Source organism: Salvelinus sp. IW2-2015, linkage group LG28, assembly GCF_002910315.2.
Source record: "Salvelinus sp. IW2-2015 linkage group LG28, ASM291031v2, whole genome shotgun sequence".
NCBI lineage: Eukaryota > Metazoa > Chordata > Actinopteri > Salmoniformes > Salmonidae > Salvelinus > Salvelinus sp. IW2-2015.
In genome coordinates, this window is record NC_036868.1 from 31,904,651 (window position 1) to 31,912,227 (window position 7,577).

Sequence of the window (7,577 nt, forward strand, 5' to 3'; positions counted from 1 at the left end):
TCGTGTGTGGGCGCATGTGTCTGTGCCAATGTTTGTGTTGCTTCACAGTGCCCGCTGTTCCTATATGCACTAGTAACTTTTCTTAATTTGGGAAACTATCATTTTCTAATTGATTCTATTTTATTCCATGATATTGTTGTTACAAAATAGATGTGTGTTGACTGTGATTAGGGCATGGGAATATAAGAACACTGCTAGGCTAAATTAACAAACTAGCCATGCACAGCTCAGTGCATGATCCTCAAACCAAAGACTGGCCAGGCTCGTGGTTCTAAAAGTGAATTCAAAGGCAGTGTAGAATGACTGTATAGCCTAATAAGAKATTTTTCGTTAATTTATTTTTTAATTCAAAGTATTTTTTTCTCATTTTCATAACCTAATTGGTCCCAAATAATCTGTGTAAATTACTTGAATATYGCTTATTTGGAGGTCAATAACTCTGATAAATACCTTCATTATGGGAAACGAAACATATTGTTTTTATTAAAATCAATTATAGCAGTAGCAAGCTAACCTCCAGTCCTCCTCATCTTTGCACTCTCCCTCTCAAACTGAACAGGACATCAGTAGGCCTAGTCCGCGCGTGTGTGTAATGCAGTGTAGGCTAGTTAATATAGACCATCCCAGCAGCAGATAAACTCAGGAAAAAAAGTACATTTTCTTAAAAATATAACTTTGCCCTGTGCTTCTCKAAGCATGCTCTTCGTATAGCCTAGGCCTATAGCATAGGCTATGGATCATTTGATTGAGACCATACTAGTGGCACTTGATATTGCGCGCCCAGCAGAGAATCAGGGATGAGGGGCAGCATCGAGCCCACACATCGAGATATAATAAGCAACTAATTCTCAATATGACATTTAATCGATTACAAATTACATGATCCTCCCCTGGATTAAATAAAAAATACTAAACCCTCCCCAACTGAAATTGAAAAAACATCATTGGGTACATTTCGACCGCTCCCAAAATACCCTGTCTTCTGTCCTGAAGTGCACAGTACTCCCCGCATTGGATTGGTGTAGGTTTGGGCGGGAGGGAGTTTCCAACATATTTCTTATACCGGTCATTTTACTTTAAATCCATGAATGGAAGTGAACAAGTGCACACTTGGGGAAAGGAACAAAACCCCAGCCATGCTCAGCTCACTCACCTGAGTCCAGCCCTGCTGGTCCTGGGTACGATACTGGACCTCACAGAGTTGGTCAGAGCTGCCTTGATCCTCACACTGCACAACCCAGTAGATCTCCAGAGGCTGAGGGCAATAGTGAGTGATTTCAGGGGTGGGTGGCTTTTCTGGTAGAGGAATGGATAGGGAAGAGAGGACAGAGTGGGAGAGTGAAAGAGAGAGAGCAAGAGAGAGAGCAGGAGATAGAGAGAGGTGGGGGAGAGAGTGAGGGTGGGGAGAGAGTGAGGGTGGGGGAGAGGTGAGGGGGGGGAGAGAAAGAGCACAAAAGAGAGTCAGTAAGACAGCGAGAGAGACAGAAAGTGTCATGTCTGTCCCTCTGAATGAATAGGAATGTACAGAGAAGAGTCATCCCTGACTGACTCACTGATATCGCCAGTGTTGAAGGCAGCCATTGTAGACATGGCAGAGCCATGCTGGTTCGCAGCTTTGACCAACACAGTCAGGTCACTGTAACTGGTGTAAAGTTCACGAGGGATCACACCACTCACATTGGTGCCCTCCACCGCGCTGCTAATGCTGAAAAGGAAGATGCAGGACACATAAATACACACCACTCAAACACCACATCTGACAGCACTGTGCAAACATAGTCTTAGACCACAGACACAGACCTAGCTCCAACACACCAAGCATGCTGCAGGTAGGGCTGTGACGGTCATGGAATTTTGGATGACGGTTATTGGCCAGTTAAATGACTGAGGTCACCGTAACAACTGTTCACATAGCAAAAGAAAAGACACACATTTTCTACTCTCCGCTGGTCCTGACTGCATGCGCTGCCATAGAAATAGAATGAATAAAGCGGGCGTCCCCATCAAGTCAATGATGACATAATGGGTGGACTGGCGGCCATTGTGAGTGTACCCATAGGTGCAAAGCTAGGGGTGTGTTCGTAAATTCACTCTGGAGAGCCAGAGAGCCGCTCTGGGCGTTCGTAAATTCAAAGAGTTGTCAGATTTCAGTTCGTAAATTCAGACGTTTCGCTCTCAGAGCGTTCAGAGCACACACTGGAGGCTCTGGCGGAGGAGTAGGTGATCAGAGCGTTCTGGCTTCACAATGGCAGTCAAGCACCCAAGCTAACTGGATAAAGTTAGCTAGCTTGCAAGCTACTTCCAGACAAAAATGAGAGAACACCTCACTGACCATTTTACTCACCCTAGCAAAGCTGTTAGGCTTTTTCCATTTTATCCTGTAACTGACTGTAACTGTGCTGCTGGCAACAATTTAATCACGCTAAATTACACGGCAATATTCAATGCTGTTGCACGTTCGAAAATGTGTCAGTTATTCTGCGCTCTAGGCACACTGAGATGAGAGCGCTCTAAAAACGGAGAAGATGGCCAGAGCAAATTTACGAAATTTTCAGCAAACTTAACATATGTAAATATTTGTATGAACTAACAAAATTCAACAACTGAGACTTAAACTGAACAAGTTCCACAGACATGTGACTAACAGAAATTGAATAATGTGTCCCTGAACAAAGGGGGAGGTCAAAATCAAAAGTAACATCAGTATCTGGTGTGGCCACCAGCTGCATTAAGTACTCAGTGCATCTTCTCATGGACTGCACCAGATTTGCCCGTTCTTGCTGTGAGATGTTACCCCACTCTTCCACCAAGGCACCTGCAAGTTCCCGGACATTTCTGGGGGAATGGCCCTAGCCCTCACCCTCCAATCCAACAGGTCCCAGGCGTGCTCAATGGGATTGAGATCCGGACTCTTCGCTGGCCATGGCAGAACACTGACATTCCTGTCTTGCAGGAAATCACGCACAGAACGAGCAGTATGGCTGGTGGCATTGTCATTGCTGGAGGGTCATGTCAGGATGAGCCTGCAGGAAGGGTACCACATGAGGGAGGAGGATGTCTTCCCTGTAACGCACAGCYTTGAGATTGCCTGCAATGACAACAAGCTCAGTACGATGATGCTGTGACACACCGTCCCAGACCATGACAYACCCTCCACCTCTAAATCGATCCCGCTCCAGAGTACAGGCCTCGGTGTAACACTCATTCCTTCGACGATAAACGCGAAACCGACCATCACCCCTGGTGAGACAAAACCGCGACTCGTCAATGAAGAGCACTTTTTGCCAGTCCTGTCTGGTCCAGTGACGGTGGGTTTGTGCCCATAGGCGACGTTGTTGCCGGTGATGTCTGGTGAAGACCTGCCTTACAACAGGCTTACAAGCCCTCAGTCCAGCCTCTCTCAGCCTATTGCGGACAGTCTGAGCACTGATGGAGGGATTGTGTGTTTCTGGTGTAACTCGGGCAGTTGTTGTTACCATCCTATACCTATACCAGGTGTGATGTTCGGATGTATCGATCCTGTGCAGGTGTTGTTACACGTGGTCTGCAATTGCGAGGACGATCAACTGTCCATCCTGTCTCCRTGTAGTGCTGTCTTAGGCATCTCACAGTATGGACATTGCAATTTATTGCCCTGGCCACATCTGCAGTCCTCATGCCTCCTTGCAGCATGCCTAAGGCATGTTCACGCAGATGAGCAGGGACCCTGGGCATCTTTCTGTGTTTTTCAGTCAGTAGAAAGGCCTCTTTAGTGTCCTAAGTTTAGATAACTGGGACCTTAATTGCCAACCATCTGTAAGCGGTTAGTGTTTTAACGACCATTCCACAAGTGCATGTTCATTAATTGTTTATGGTTCATTGAACAAGCATGGGAAACAGTGTTTAAACCCTTTACAATGAAGATCTGTGAAGTCATTTGGATTTTTACAAATTATCTGTGAAAGATAGGGTCCTGAAAAAGGGACGTTTCTTTTTTGCTGAGTTTAGGTTGAAGATTACAAGGTTAACAACGGGGTTCTAATATCCCATAACTCTTTGCAATTCAAGGAACCAACATTGCTAGTTAGCAACGGCGCCTAGTAGTTACAAAGATTATGGATATACTGACAAGATACATGTCTCTCCATCCTAGTTGTCCACAAAGTGGCGCTGCGGGCTGACTAGCTCCCGCCTATKCTTTATTTGTATTGGTGGATACATCTCATTATTGTGATCCTTTTTTGACTATTCAAAGAGTGTTTCCAACGTCAACCGCGTGTATTCAATAGACAGAGATGCTATGCTACTAGCTTCTTTCCATTAATATACATAGCCATCTCGACAACTCCAATATAAAGTGTTTTTTTCTCAAAGTTGCCGGGACATCACATACTTATATCAGTACACTCGTAACACTTAAGTATTACGAAACTTCTATTCGATCAAATAAACCTCACGTAGAAAATAAGCCATACATTTTTTGGTTGACTAAATTCGACACTCATTAACCTCTATGAAAAAACTTTGTGGGCGAAATAACGAAAAAACGCCACCTGCTGGAAAGAGACAGATTTCTCCGCTGATTTCAGCCTTTCTCATTCTCTTCCTCTCTGCAGTAATCAATGGCACTGGTCCAATGCGTTTTTTCGGACGCTTCCACATGGAATTACTACGTTGTCTTAACCTTGTATCAAAGACAGTACAGTATGAAGATAGGCTAAAACTGCTTCTCCAATAGAAATCCCTGATCACACTTGTAGTTGATGTCATGGTGACGTTGGCTAGCTAAACTATGTGAAGAAACACTTCCAATCAACATTCAATAAGATCTTTTCTGAGACAATGTAGCAAACATTGCTAAGAAGATATATAATGATTTCAGGGATTTTTGTGATGAGTTATCTGAAAATGAGATAAAATACTGTATTAAAAGCCTAAGGACAATAGGTCCCCTGGAAATTATGGTTTAATAAGTGAGTTTTATAAAGCATTCAATGATAAATTGATTCCTTTCATTCTTGCTATGTTTCAAGAATCAATAGAAAAAGGGAGTTACCGGCTTCCTTAAAGCAAGGTGTAATTACTTTGATTCCCAAACCTAATAAGGATACTATTTTTATAGACAACTGGAGACCCATTAGCCTGTTGAATAATGATGGAAATTATTTGCCCTTGTATTTGCTAAGAGGTTGAAACAAGGCTTGCATCATATAATTGATGAAGAACAATCTGGTTTTATGCATGGTTTTATACCAGGCCAACATAGACATAAACAACCTAGAAGAACACCCCCATAGTCACACCCCGACCTAACCAAAATAGAGATTTTAAAAGGCTCTCTGTGTCAGGGCGTGACTAGTGGTTGACTAGCTCTGTAAAATTAGCTCACGGGACATCCCAAAGATTTGATATTGGCCGTGGCATTAGGCAGGGCTGCCCAATAAGTCAATTTTATTTTTATTGGTTACTCAATTATGGCTTTTCATATCAAGAAAGGGAATTTAAGGTGTTTCAGCACTTGGCAAAGAATTTAAATTATGTCAACTGGCTGACGATACCACCATATTTTTAAGAGACCGGAATGAGGTTTCTAAAGCAGTTTCCTGTATTGAAGACTTTTCCTTAGTTTCAGGTTTGAAAATTAATATCAATAAGTCAGTCTTATTTCCACTCAAGGATTGTGTTTTACAGGAAGTATATGGTATCCCAATAAAGATAAGGTTACTTATCTTGGAATTGTTATATGCAAGATGAAAAAACAAAATAGTGAATTCAACTTTAACCCCATTGAGAAAACAGAAGGAAATTGAACCTCTGGTTGATGAGATTTCATTATAACGGTCGGGTTTTATTGTTCTAAGCTGAAGGGTTATCCAGATCGGGTTATGTCTCGTTATCACTTGACTTACCCCTAAAATTGTAAATGACTTAGATAAGATTGTTTATAATTGTTTTGGAGGAACAAGCCTCACTATCTACGAAAATATATTCTCACTAATATACCAATAACAAGGAGGTCTTGAGGTTTTAGATTTCAATACTCTAAATAATACTTTTAAAATACATTGGATCCTGAAGTATGTTAAGAACCAGAACAGTATTTGGAATGTCTTCCCTAAGTATTTATTTGACTCTGTTGATGGTTTAGAATTTTTGCTTCATGTAATTTGATGTTGATAAAATCCAGTAAGTTGGCCAAATTCCATAAGCAGGCAATTTTAGCTTGAATGTTAGCGTATAAACACAATTTTCCCCACAGATACTTTATGGAACAACTGTTGGTCAGTTACTGAATGAGGATGAATATCTACTCTCATATGGGAATTTCTTGATAAATTTAAAATTCCAATAACCCCAAAAGAATATGCAATTGCTTTTGATGCGATTCCAAGGAGGGTTGTATCTTTTAGATTCCTCTGTGGTTGATGTAACATAGATTTACATGAAAATATTATTCATTGGCAATATTAACATCAAAGATAAATGTAGTAATAAACAGATTAGGAATATTGTTTGTGATACTACAATTCCCTCAGCAAGATTATTTTGGTCAGATATCTATGGTGATATACATCGGGGAAAGCATGGAAAATTTCTAACAAATATTGTATCAGTAACAAGTAAAGAACCGTTCATTTAAAATGTTATATAAATTTATCCTGTGAAACATGTTTTGGAAAGATTCAAGCTAAATATTGTTCTATAACTGTGATTTCTGTGGAATGGATTTATAGTATAATTTTTTGGGAATGACATACAGAATTGTTACCAAAAAAATAGGAAAGGTTGTACTATTTAATGGTTTTGATACAATGATTTATTTCAGAAATTCTGACATAGATAAAGATGTAGTATATTTAATTCAACTGCTAATAATACTAGGTACATTTCATATTCACAAATGGTCTAATTCAAAAACTTATTTCAATTTATAAATGAATTTAAACAATATGGCACTTACTTTAACTAAATGAAAAACAAAGGCAGATAAAACTTGTATTATTAATAATATTGATTTGTTTGTTTAGGATCCTGGCAATGTAAATAGTTTGTATGTATGCTTGTTTGCATGTGACTATTCCTCTTTTGTTTGTTGATTTGTAATTAAAAAAAAAACATTTAAATATTTATTTTTAAACACGGTCGTCTCGCGTCGAACTGCGCATGTGCAAACCGTCAAATCCAAAGGCCACTCCTTCAATATGAAGTCGTTTTTGACGATTATTTAAAACGTGTCAGTTTGTCACCTTCACCGAGNCATGTAGAACAGTCCAAACATGTGTGTGTAGAACAGTCCCAACACTGCCATGTAGAACAGTCCCAACACTGCCATGTAGACCAGTCCCAACACTGCCATGTAGAACAGTCCCAACACGTTGACATGAAGAACATTCCCAACGCTTTGGCATGTAAAACAGTCTCAACACTTTGACATGCAGAACAGTCCCAACACTGCCATGTAGAACAGTCCAAACACTTTGACATGTAGAACAGTCCCNAGTCCCCGAAACGTGCAGTGTTCAACAGTCCCAACACGTTGACATGTAGAACAGTCCCAACATTTGTGTGTAGAACAGTCCCACCACTGCCATGTAGAA

The 7,577-nt window shown here is 40.7% G+C and overlaps 1 long non-coding RNA gene across 2 annotated transcripts; it reads right to left on the minus strand.

The window, feature by feature from the left end:
* Positions 1–28: 28 nt before the first annotated feature.
* On the minus strand, positions 29–2,037 carry LOC111954520 (uncharacterized). 2 transcript variants are annotated; one of them, XR_002875993.3, is made up of 3 exons: positions 1,932–2,037; positions 1,554–1,705; positions 29–1,296 (listed from the first exon to the last, which is right to left on the minus strand). It is a non-coding gene; the product is annotated as an uncharacterized lncRNA (long non-coding RNA). The 2 variants fall into 2 exon arrangements; XR_002875994.3 differs by lacking the exon at positions 1,932–2,037 and adding an exon at positions 1,801–1,896.
* Positions 2,038–7,577: the final 5,540 nt, after the last annotated feature.